Below are 13,006 nucleotides of genomic sequence, written 5' to 3' on the forward strand. Positions count from 1 at the left end.
GCTGGTCTCCAAGGTAACAGACTGCACCACTGCAGCTTGGGGCAGGGAAAAGGAACAATCTTCCTCACCTCAGGGGAAGAAATTACCACTTTGTTTGTTAATAACAACCTCCCCCAGGGCATCTGCTGTTCTCCATCCTCACAAAAGCCTGGAAGCCCCATTGAGACCTCTTCCAATTTTAGTGTCTGGGTCAGCGCAGAGCTATGGTTTAGACCAGGAGGGCCCTGCTGCCTTCCTGTGATTGGAACTGAGGAAAGACATCAGAGAGCCTGCGACATGTGTGACATGTGTCCTCCTCAGGTCCCCTGGGTTCCCTCAAGAACCTCCTGGGAAAGGTACAGCAGCCTCCACCACCGGCCAGGTCCAGCCCCACCCAAACCTGGCTAATACAGCAGTGGACTCAATGACCTCTTAGCATTGGAGAGATCATTCTCTGCAGTGGTTGCCAAACCCAGGTATCCATCCGAATCACCTGGTTGGTTGCTGAAGAAGCATTCCTAGCCTGGAGATTTTGATTCACAAGTGTGGTAAAGTGTGGGCACATGAATTTTTAACAATGGCTCTAGATGATTATGATGCAACCAGACCCTGGCCCATAGTTAGGGACCTCTTGTACTACTCCTTTTTATAGAAGTTAAGAGAGATGAGGTGATGTATCCAATGTCAAACAGCTGGCACTTAAGTTGTTCTAATCCAGGTCCTTCCAACCATCTTTGCCTTCTGGACCTTTCATTGTATAATTTAGAGCATGTGCTACTGTGATAGTCTTCGTATGACAGAGAAGGCCTTCAGACACCGACCCCAGCAGTGGCTCCTGTAAAGTAAATCAGCAACAGCAGAACTCCTCAATATAGAAACTGCTTACCAACCACCAGTCAGGGCAGAATGATCAGAGGTTGAGAGCAGCAGGTATGGATCCAGGCATTTGGTCAGTACCAACAAGGGAGGAGAGAAGAGATGCCAGAAGGAGGTAAGGAAGTCATAAGAGGCTGAGAGCAACTAGTGGCTACCCTGTGAATAAGACACGGGAGACCATGTGACCACCTTGCTGGGGATACTGGGTGGAAGGGGCTGGCTGGCTTTGAGACACAGACTTGGAGACGTGGGAGCCCCACGGGTAGTCCACCAGTCTCACAACTTCCTTTGCTGTTTGGATACATGGGTTTTCAATATTTTACAAGAAGTAAAACCCAACATTGAAAAGTCTTTTTCACTGCTTTCTTCTTGAGCTCATGTGACACCCACAACTTCTGGAAGGACTGATGCCAGATGGATAAAGCAGGGTAAAATTTCAGGCTATATGACTATCCAAGAGGAATGCTGTATGGGAGTACCACCCTTTTCATCTCTTCTCAGACTGCAGCTCAGGACTGGCCCCATGAAAGGCATCTGAGCACAAGAGGACTTCCTTTCTCTTACTTTCTCAGGACCTGATCGGAGTCAATTTATTTCTGGTCTATTTTTGAGTTCTAACTTGGTCCCATTACCCAGGAGTATGGTGGGATATATTCTTTAGCTGTTAATTTGCAAAGAAGTAGCAGGTGCTCTTTGTTGGGCTGAGAAGCAGCCTGTAATCAACAGCTTTTTTTCTGTTCTTTGTAAAACCTAAGGTACTGAAAAATAAAAGTGAAATGCCAAAGCAAGGAAGGTGAGCCAAGAGTTAAGTGAGAGAGATTCTTTCAGTCAAGAACATTTTAATAAGAGGTTCTACAGATAAATCTTGTTCAAAAGGGGGGAAAGGAAGAATAGAATTGCAAATTTTCATGGACTCCCAACTTCCTAGAGCCATGAAGTTTAGCTAAATCCCTGAAACTACTGCCCTGAGATAATCTTGAAACCTTATAATTAATTAATTATATGTATATCAAGGAGTCTTTCCGTCAAAAGAGACAGAAACTCAACACAAATTGGCTTAAGGAAAAAAGGCAATTGATTTGCTCATGTAACAGGAAAATCTGGGGATAGTTCTCGCTTCAGGCATGACTTGATCTACAGGCTGAAGAGATGTTAACAGGATTCTGCCTCCATTGCTGTCTCCTTTAGTCTGTGATGGCTCCGTTCTCAGGCAAGCTTTGCCTGTGTGGTTGGCACTTGGCCCCCAGAAGCACCCAGCTCCTCCTCCTCCCCAGTGTAGCAACGCTGTTGTTGTTAGGTACCATTGGGTCGATCCTCACTCATAGGGCCCTTATGTACCACAGAATGAAACACAGTCCTGTGTCCACTATTGTCAACCCATCTTATCGAGGGCCTTCCTCGTTTTTGCTGACCCTCTAGCCTACCAAGCATGATGTCCTTCCCCAGGGACTGGTCACATACATGTCCAAAGGACATGAGAGCAAACAACACTAGAGGAAGGAAAACACCTTTCCTAGGAGTTCCAGAAAAGTCCTAGGGCTTAGTCATATGCTCATTCCTGAACCAATCATGACGACTCTTATTGGCCAGGCCTGGCTTTTAGGTCCAGTTCATACGGCCTTGGGGTGGGAAAGGAACAGCTTTCCAAAGCAAAATTTTTATTTTTACCAAAGAAGGGGACCCAGGTGATAGGCAAATGCGCCTCTGAGGGAAACCAAAGGGGAGAGGCTACTCCTCCAGGCAAACGGAGCAAAGAGATCAGAAAGAGCAGGGGCCCCTCAGTGCTGGCAGCAACCCCTTGGTGAGATGGCAGGAGCTGAGGTGAACAGGGTCCTTGGTGCATACAGGAAAGGCCACAGGGTGAGAGGTTCCCAACTCAGCAGTTTACCATTCCCGGGGCGTGAGACGGACACAGCAGAACTGCTGCGCCATTCAGCCTGGGACACCCAATGTCTCAGCAGCATTAAGTGTAGACAGACGACAGTCGACCGGAGGGATCTTCTTAATATTGGGCCATCGACTTGGCTCCCTAATTCCTAGACGCCCCATGAACAAGAGGATCGCAATGCTGTGATCACAGTGCTTTCACTGGATAACTTTTCAGAGCTGATCACCAGGTTTTGGTCTGGAAGTGTCTTAAACCTGCTAGGCTTGAGGTGTGTCGGCTGGGAATCAAAGCCAGATCCCTCTCATGGATGGCAATTCTGTCACTGAACAACCACTGTAGGGTCCTCTCAACAGGACAGAAGGGAGACTGGATTGGGATCTGAGTTCATTTTTTAAAACAGGCAATTGGGGGCAGGGGTAGGGACAGGACCCTGTCTGGGAGAATTTCCCTGGGTACTCAGACCTCTACAGGGCCCCAATAAAATCACTGGGTAACACATTGTCGTTTCACCAATCTAGGAAGCCAGGACTATACAATACCGCTCCACAACAACTGCAGAGAGAAGCTTGACAATGAGGGGATGACGGCAGATGAAACACAAACTTAGTGAGAGGCACGTCTTACATACTTTTTTCTTTCAACAAAGTCGATAATATGCACGAGTTGCTTCTAAATAAGGACCGCCATTTATGGTTATCTGTATTCCACATACAGAAGCTGCATAGATTTAGCTGCTCGTGTCCAAGCCAAGGAATGTGCAACTGGGACAAGCTATTTTTATTTCCTTTAGTCCAGCCAAACTGGCAATGTGGGACAGCAGAAAAAGCCCTAGCTTTGAAGACAGGGAACCTACCTTTGAAAGCCAGAGCCACCAGTTCCTAGCTATGGAACCTTGGGGAAGTTGTTCTTCTGATCTTCAGCCTTCCAGTCTATAAAAAACCACTCCCTACCTCTCAGTAAGAGGATTAAGTATGCATGAGATTTGGGAAGTTTCTGTGACTAAAGCCTCAGGTCACAGCAGCATTATTTGTTAGAGCAAAAACCTGGAAATAACCTGAATGAGTATCAACAGAGGGAGAGGTAAACAGAGACATCAAATGGAATACTATGCAACCATCGAAAATGAGAAAGATCTATATTTACTGACAGAAAGCTAGCCATCATTAATTAAGTTAAAGTAGCATCTCTACGGAAGTAGATTGCCCAAATTTCCTTCTGAGGAGCGGCTGGTGGTTTGAACCGCCAGCCTTCTGGTTAGCAGTCAAATGCCTTAGGCACTATGCCACCAGGGCTCCCCACTAAAAAAGAAAGTAGTGGCATACATATGAGTTTTTTTTTGTTGTTGTTTAAATAACTAAATAGATATATAGCCATATCAAGCATAATGGCACTAAAATGTCTAGAATATCCACCAGACTATTAACAGTGGTTATCTCAAGATGGATTGTAGGAGAGAGGACTTTAATTTTCTGTACATTGATTTAATTTTTTTTTTTACTACAGGCATGTGTTACTGTGTAAGGTATCTTTTTTCTCTTAGTTTAGGGTCATAGTAACTTCCTTCTTCACAACAGCTCTTAAACCCACTGCTGTCAACTTGAGTCTGACTCATAGCGAGCCTTCAGGACAGACTATAAGCGTTTCCAAGGCTATAAATCTTTACAGAAGCAGAGTGCCTCATCTTTCTTCTGCAAGAGTGGCTGGTTTGAACCACTGAACTTTTGGTTAGCAGCCTAATGCTTTAACCACTGTGCCACCAGAGCTCATTCACAATGACATTCAGCACAAGCAAAAGTTATAGATGACTGTGAAAGCAAAAATGAGGAAAAGTATTAGAGTAGTGTGGGGGTGGGGTGCGGAGAGTGGGGAGGCGATTGCATTAAGTAAGCCCATTTTGGTACTCACTAACAATGCCTAAGGCATTTGACTGCTAACCCAAAGGCTGGTGGTTCAAACCCACCAGCCACTCCTCAGAAGGAAGACTGGGCAATCTACTTCCGTAGTGATAATGCCTCAGAAACCCAAGGAGGGGTTGTTATGAGTCAGATCTGACTCGACGGCAGTGAGTTTTTTTTTTTTTTAACATTAGTTAAGACATGGAGTAGATGAAGTACATATCATTTTCAAAAGTTTTTCTGGAATTTGAAGATATACAAATTGCCAATAAGCAAGTGAAAAGGTCTCAATATCATAATTAGGGAAATGCAAATCAAAACCTCAATGAGATACCACTTCTCAACCACTAAGATGGCTGTTATCAGAAACCCAGAAGATAACAAGTGTTGGCAAGGATATAGAGAAATTGGAACCCTCATGCATTCCTGGTGGAGATGGAAAATGGTGCAGTCGTTATGGAAACTAATTTGGCAGTTCCTCAAAAAGTTAAACATAGACTACTTTGTTGTTGTTGTTGTTATGTGCTGTCAAGTTGGACCTGACTCATGGAGACCCCTTCTTGGGCTTCCGAGGCAGTATCACTACGGAAGAAGATTGCCCCATCTTCCTTCTGAGGAGTGGCTGGTGGGTTTGAACCTCCAGCCTTCTGGTGAGCAGTCAAATGCCTTAGGCACTACACTACCAGTGCTCCTATAGACTACCATATGACCCAGCAATTCCACACCTAAGTATATACCCAAGAGACACAAAATCAGGGACTCAAACAGATACGTACACACAATAGTCAAAAGATGGAAAGCAACCCAGGTGTCTATCAACATATGGATAAACAAAATGTAGTATGTATGTATATGTGTGTGTGTGTGTATAGATATAGATATGTAATGGAACCCATTGCTGCGAGTCAGTTGTGTGTGTGTGTGTGTGTATAGATATAGATATGTAATGGAACCCATTGCTGCGAGTCAGTTTCAGCTCATGGTGACCCAGGGTGTAACAAAGTAAAACTGAGCTCCATAGCATTTTTTGGGCTGTCAGTTTTATGAAAGCAGGTCACCAGGCCTTTCTTCTGAGGTGCTGCTGGGTGGGTTCAAACTGCCATCTTTCAGTTAGTAGCTGAGTGCAAACTCCTTGCGCCTCTCAGAGACCTTATCTTAGCCTAAAGAGAAATTAAATTCTAGTACATGCTGTGTCATGGATGCATCTTGGAAACATTATGCTGAGTGAAGTCAGTCAGAGGCAAAAGGACGAATATTGTTAAGATCCCAATTTTGTAATTGATCACCTAAGAACGGCAGATATGTAGAGACAAGTTTATTCGTGGTTATGTGGGGCTGGTGAAAGGAAGAACAGGAATTACTGATGAAGGAGTATTAAGTATTCTGTCTGGGGTGATGTCAAACTTTTGGAAATGGAAAGTGGTGATGGTAGCACAACATGGTGAACGTAATTAATGTCCCTGAATTGGACATTTAAAAATGGCTAAAGTGGGGGGCTTTTTATATAACAATAAAATTATTGTTTTTCCCTTAGAGGAATTGATTACGGATAATGGAAAGAATTTTCTTTAATAGGTTCAAATGTATTTGCATTTTTTTCAATGGAAAGCCAAGTAATGTAAAAGAATTTGTCTTTTCCATTTAATACTTGATTATCTTAGATTAGACAGCTAATTTTAAATATTTAAACAAATATGAGAGAGAGTGCCAGAGCCAGAACACAGCGTTTATTTTACTGGCCACCCTGACAGATAACAAATGGGGATTGATGAACTCGTGACCAAAGATATCGACAATATTGACTAAAGTGCCACAAAAAGGCCGGCTGGGGACAACCACGTCTAAAATGAAATCAAATCCTTGAGCCCTGTCTTCAGTAGAAATAATAAAAACTACCTTGGCAGAAGTTAAGTGTTTATAAAACATACCAAATGTATGGCTTCAAGACAGTCGGAAACCCCCAAGTCTGAATTCTCCAGAGAATTCTCTCACAATCAACAAGGTGCTTGCATCATCTTTGTCCTCTTTGTGTGACTACCAGGTTGGAGCACTGTGAGGTCAGTAGTAAGGGCTTGAGTCCACCGGGAAATCCTAAGGAGGTCAATAAAACTGACATATAGTCAAGTACTTACCGATAAAGTGACCAACTTATTTATAAACAGGCTGATCTAGGCCATCCTCTGCCTTCAGGAAGAATTTTATTGAAACAATCCTGGCAGATGGGTGATTGGGTCTTTTAAATCTCCAAGAAACATGGTGTCAAAATTAACCTACTGTTGTTGTTGTTGTTTGCCATTGAGTCGGACCCGACTCATAGTGACCCCTCCTTGGGTTTCTGAGGTAGTATCCCTACGGAAGTAGATTGCCCAACCTTCCTTCTGAGGAGTGGCTGGTGGGTTTGAACCGCCAGCCTTCTGGTTAGCAGTCAAGTGACTTAGGCACTACGCTACCAGAGCTCCCTATAACCTACTACTAAACTTAATTATGATAATCCAATCCAATGTGTAAAGCACCATGCCAGGTATCCAAGGGGACAGTATGTTAGCAAGTCATATTTCTTGCATTCAAAGAGCTTATTATCTAAGTTACAGAGAAGTGTTTAATAGTAAGGGAGCTCTGGTGGCACAGTACCTAAGGCATTGACTGCTAACCACCAGCCACTCTGTGGAAGGACGATGGGGCAATCTACTTCCATAAAGATTTATGGTCTCAGAAACCCAACAGGGGTCATTTTGAGTTGGCACTGACTCAATGGCAGTGAGTTTGGTTTAATAATAATGATAGCAGCAACCACCATTTGAATGCTTACTATGTGCAAGGTCCTTTTCATGCTTTATCCCATTTAAACCAAAACAACCCTGTGAGTTAGGTACTATTACCAGCCTCATTCTACAAATGAGAAAATCAAGGCTTAAAGGTTAAGTCATCACATAGCTAGAATTGTGAAACTAAAGATTTGTATCTGGTCAGTCTCATCTGTTGTTGTTGGGTGCTGTCAACTGATTGCGACTCATGGTGACCCCATTTGACAGAAAACTGTCTCCCAGGGTTCCCTAGGCTGTAATCTTTACACAACTACATCACTAGGTCTTTCTCCTATGGAGCTGCTGGGGGTGGTTCAAAGTGCCAAACTTCCACTCAGCAGCCAGTGCTTGACCACCGCGCCACCAGGGCTCCTTCATGCCCTCTAGCAGCAAGTTTTTAATCAGAGGTGTAAGCAGAAAAGCACAAAAAGTTAGATAGGTATATTTCCATACAGGTGGGATTAGGGAAAACTGCATGGGGGAGGTGGTGGACAGCCAAAGCAGGGCCCTTTGTCAATGAAAAGCAAAAAGAGAACGTGGTGCAAAAGACAGCCTAAAACGAGATCATGGCAGGTATGCTAAGTATGCTACCGGAGTTTAGACTTCCTTCTTTAGGCAGTGGGAATGACAGACATTTGAAGAAGGAAGTGACATACTTTCTTCTGTGTTAGGAAAATAATTTTGGCAGAATCCATTTGGAATGACTGAAGTAGATGGAAATTAGAAGAAGCCAGACTGGTTCAGATGGCTAAGAATATGAACATCGCACTAGACCCAAGGTCCATACTCCTTTCCTGTGTTGAGTGCTCTGCTGAGACCTCATTGTGAGACTCTGGGAAAGTCAGTAAGGTTTTCTGGGACTTACATTTCTTCATCTGGACAATGGAAAGCCCAGACATGCTCTCTTAGATTTTGTTCAGTGCTAATTGTGAGTTTCCTGGGAAACCTTGTCTTGAAATCTAATCTTGAGGAGTCTTACTCTGTGATTTGAACTGGGGCTGCATGTGGAAACCTTGAATGTGTTGAGAACATGAAGCCAGTGTTCCCTTCTGCTGGGGAGAGAACCAAAACTCTGAAACATAATACAGCATTATGTTGCCATCTTTAATACCATTTATAAATAACTACCTTTATTTTGTTCCTGGGTAACTGTGACCCAAGAGAGTAAGGAACCCACAGTATTCCAGTCATGGTGTTTTTCCTACAATCTCCTATACAGTGGCTAGAATAGAATTGATGGAAGATTAAGTCAAAATAAGGTTATTTTTGAACTCATGTCATTTTTTTTGTAAAGCCACCCTGTTGCCTTTTGTTAAGGTATTATCAAAGAGAAGGAAAAAAAACTTTCTTCCCTTAGAAGTACAGTATAAGTCTACCATTACAAGTCCCAGCTGACCCATTCATTAATGCTTATTACAAAAAAGAACCCTTTAAACACCTTTTATCTGTGTTATAAAACAGGCTAAGATTTGGATGATATAAAGGTAGGGTGATCAACTCACTGGGGTTTGCCTGGAACTTTCTCAATTTTAGCCCTGTAAGTTTCACGTCCCAGGACATTGCTCAGTTTTGGGCAAGCCAGGATGGTTGGTCGCCCATGAAGATGCACTTAAGACCAAGAGCCCAGGGATGTTCAAACCCTACTTTGTCGTCGTGCCCCAACTTCCCATGACGCTCCCAAAGAGGCTACCTGAAAAAAGAGCAGCAAACTGTCAATACACCGCCACTTTATTATTAGACTGGGCTAGTCCCCAGAGAGCTACAATAAACCTGTCATTAGAGCACATGGACTACTCCAAAGACCAGGGGCCTCTACATCGCTCCTCCAAACCCAAATAAAGATCTCAGGATTTACGATCCTTTGGCCTGCAGTAAAGTAGAAATAGAAGACTGATGCAAAGATAAACAGGCTTGAGTATAATTTGCAAGGAAGAAGGCAGAGATGGCTGACCTTGGGTGACGTGGCTTAGGTTCTCTCTCCCAGTCTCCAGAAACACAGTGCAGAAGGGGGAGCCACGTGTATATGGTCTTTTGTTGCTGGCTGACTTTTCATATTGGTAAATATAGCCTAATCCATGTCCTGGAATATAAGGACATCTCTTCACTAGCGGTGGGCTAGGAGTGGGAGTTGGAGGGAAGGAAACCCTGCACAGTGCTAACAACAGAACCAGTTCAAGAGCCACAAGTGTGACCATGTGAATGTGTGAAACCTCTATAAGAGACCGATTTCAAAGTCATAGAAGCCTTTTTAGTTTCTTTAGTAGACAATTTATTTTGATAAACTTGCTCAATAACAAAAATACAAGTGAAGAAAATTATGTTCATTTTATACAGTTGTATTAACAATTTGTTTTGAAACTATTAATTGAAAAATATTATAACCAATTAGAAAACAATTCTTAATAAAGTTTGGGATAATATACAGACCTTGACCATGAACTTTAAAATCTCTCAAGGGGATACAACTAATAAGGTAGGAACCCTACCTACACAGACCATGACTTTCCTTCATATATTTTTATCCTTCAAAAATTCTCTGAAAGACAGCTTGTTATTTCGAGTTGTGAATATAAATTTAATTTTTTAAAGGAGATCAAAATGGGTTGCTAGGACAGCTACTACCATCACAGTAACTTGTGCCTAGTAGTCTTTTAATAAAGACAAAGTAAATGCAACATGTTCTTCCCATGAAGCCCACGATGCAAAGAAATAGCTGAGAGTGTAACCAAAGCGATTTTCTAAGACTTTTTCGGGGCCTTTCCTCTAAATCAATAGATTGCTTGTCACCAGGACTATTTATTATTATTAAACATAAGAGATTAAACAGTGAATTCACAGAACATCGAATAGGGATATCAAAGCTTTAGGTAAAAGGGTAAAAACCAATTAAACCAAAACTGTTCATCTAGAACATTAAAAGGTGGGTGGGTGGGGGAGCCGTCCTTCGAAATCAAAACAAATAAAACAGAAAGTAGGTTTATAAGAGATGGAAGGGTCCGAAAAATTACATACATACATTAACAACATAGAACATGGATTACCTTTGGAAATAACCACACTGAAATATTTGCTTTTAATGAACTGAAGAATTTTCATGTTTACAGATGTTTAGGCATGTTCAATAGGAGCTTCCAAAAATGTCAAATGAATTAAATCTTGTGCAAATAAAACCTATAAATAGTTTTCAGCAGATTTTACAGTGATATTCTTAGGTATGAGAAGAATGCACACACTAAAAACAATGTAACAGACAAAATTCTGACAAATGATTGCACCATAAAACAGTGTTTTATATACAGTTTACAAGATATGATTTCCTGCTATAAATTAATACTGCACTATATAATACTCAATATAGTGACCTTTTTAAAAGGAACTGCTGACAGTTATCTATCTTTTCACTTACAGGATTTATAGAATTTTGAATGAATGAGTCCATTTCAGTGTTTGGTCTGGAAGAGCACAGAGATCTGACTTCATATACTACTTGATGGGGTGGTTTTAATCCTTGGTTAGAGCACTCAGTGGCTAGAGGGAGTGTTCCTCAATCAGCCATGTACGCACCAGACCTCCAAGACAATGATGAAATTAAAGACAATTCAATGGTTTGGGTAATAGATACAAACAAAATCTTAAATCATGTAACCTTATAATGCAATACCACTGTAAGTGAAAGAAGTAAACAGTGGGGAAATTCTTAGCAGCTGAGAAACTCTCTCTCCCCATGCTCATGATCCAGTTAAAAATATTTTGAGAAACTATTTACAATAAAATTTATCTTTTGGAAGAGAAAAGCTCTTGGACATATCATAAATTAATGTGAACCATACTTTGCTAACACTTTATCTCAGTGGTATATTGGTGACAACCAAAGCTTTCTTTCAAAGTGATCCATGGAATTGAAGACCAGTCAGATCACAATAGGAACTGTAATCCCAAACATCTATAGAATTTATGTCTAGTGGTATTCTTGGAATGGACCAGACATCATAATACCTGGGGGAATATAGTCTCCTGTGGATGTTTCCCACAGGGTTCTTTTCCCCTGGGAAGGAAAGTGTGACATTCCCCAAAACACTTCAGATGTGCACCACAGTCCTGCCCCACCTCTTACCCCGACTCCTGAAGTGAGTGAAACACTGGGGTTTGCTTTCACAATAAAATACTGCTGAATTAACAGTTGTTGTTATGTGCTGTCGAGTTGGCCCCGACTCATAGCGGCTCCTCTTTGGGTTTCCCAGGCAGTATCACTATGGAAGTAGGATTGCCCAACCTTCCTTCTGAGGAGTGGCTGGTGGGTTTGGACCGCCAGCCGTCTGGTTAGCAGGCAAGTGTCTTAGCTACTATGCTACCAGAGCTCCTGAATTAACAGTAGGATATATAAATGTCACACAGGCCAGTGTGAAGCACATCAGGCACCTCCATTCCACACTTTGAATATCCGAGGAGGTAGCCCCATCTCTGAAGTAACCATTCTATAGATTATAATTGAGCTTCTGAAAAAACAGTGCATTCATTTCTGCTTGTGTGAAGCACTGGCTACACAGGACTCTAACTCTCCTGATCGGGACATCTGGTTGCCATGTCACTATAAAGAAGAAAAACTTCGCTCCATTGCCATGAAAGATGCTCCTGCCTCACATTTCAAATAGAGTATATCCATATTGCTCACCTGGAAAAACAACTAAGCATCGACATGAAAGCTTAGAAATGTGGAGAAGAGAAATACTGTGGGTTGAAACTATTTGTAGGTTCAAGGTTAGCTGCAATGCTCCTTTTAGGAAAATTTAAAGCTGTGGGTTTAGTACAGCCCTTTAAAGTAAATGCAAAAACGTTAGCTTCCCGCAAACAAGGCATATAGCACATAAAGTAAATACTGTATTGCTCAGGTTTTTGGTAAAGGGGATGCATGGGTAATGCTTACAGACTGAGGGAACATAAGTTAATTGAATTTTTATGGCAGGACGAAGTAGCCGTAGCCAAAATACTGTGAATTGATAATTCCTAGTGAACTTTGGATTTATGTAAAGTTGTGTGCTTGAACATATAAAATGCATTATTAATGTAACAGACTGAGCCAGTAGAAAAGAGAACCTCTGTACAACAGACAACAGTTGCTAATAATTTAAGTAGTGTCAGAGTTCCCCAAATGGTAAGGTTTGAACTTTAACCTACGACATGATCTTATCTTCTACTATCATATACAAATAAATTAACCCTACAAAGATTTTTTAGCTTAACTTAAAATTGCACCTAGAAAGGTATGGGATTATTTGTACCTATTACAAAAACCTGTTAAAATCAAGGGCTGCTACAAAGAATGAGGTAAACTGAAGACTCTCTCCACTATGCAGCCTTCAGAGAAATGGCTTTTTTTCTACTGAGTTCTAGGTTTGCACACCACAGTGTTTTGCTAGCAAAGCATTCAGAGTTCTCTTCCAGGAACTGTTTGCATGTGTGTGTATATAAATTTACACACCCATACCCACACACACATATATACACACTGTATACTGCATCAGCAAAATATATATATTATATATATATATTTATATAAATATAAG

Source organism: Orycteropus afer, unplaced genomic scaffold (assembly GCF_000298275.1).
Source record: "Orycteropus afer afer isolate SDZICR_OR568_19922 unplaced genomic scaffold, OryAfe1.0 scaffold00376, whole genome shotgun sequence".
Taxonomy (NCBI): Eukaryota; Metazoa; Chordata; class Mammalia; order Tubulidentata; family Orycteropodidae; genus Orycteropus; species Orycteropus afer.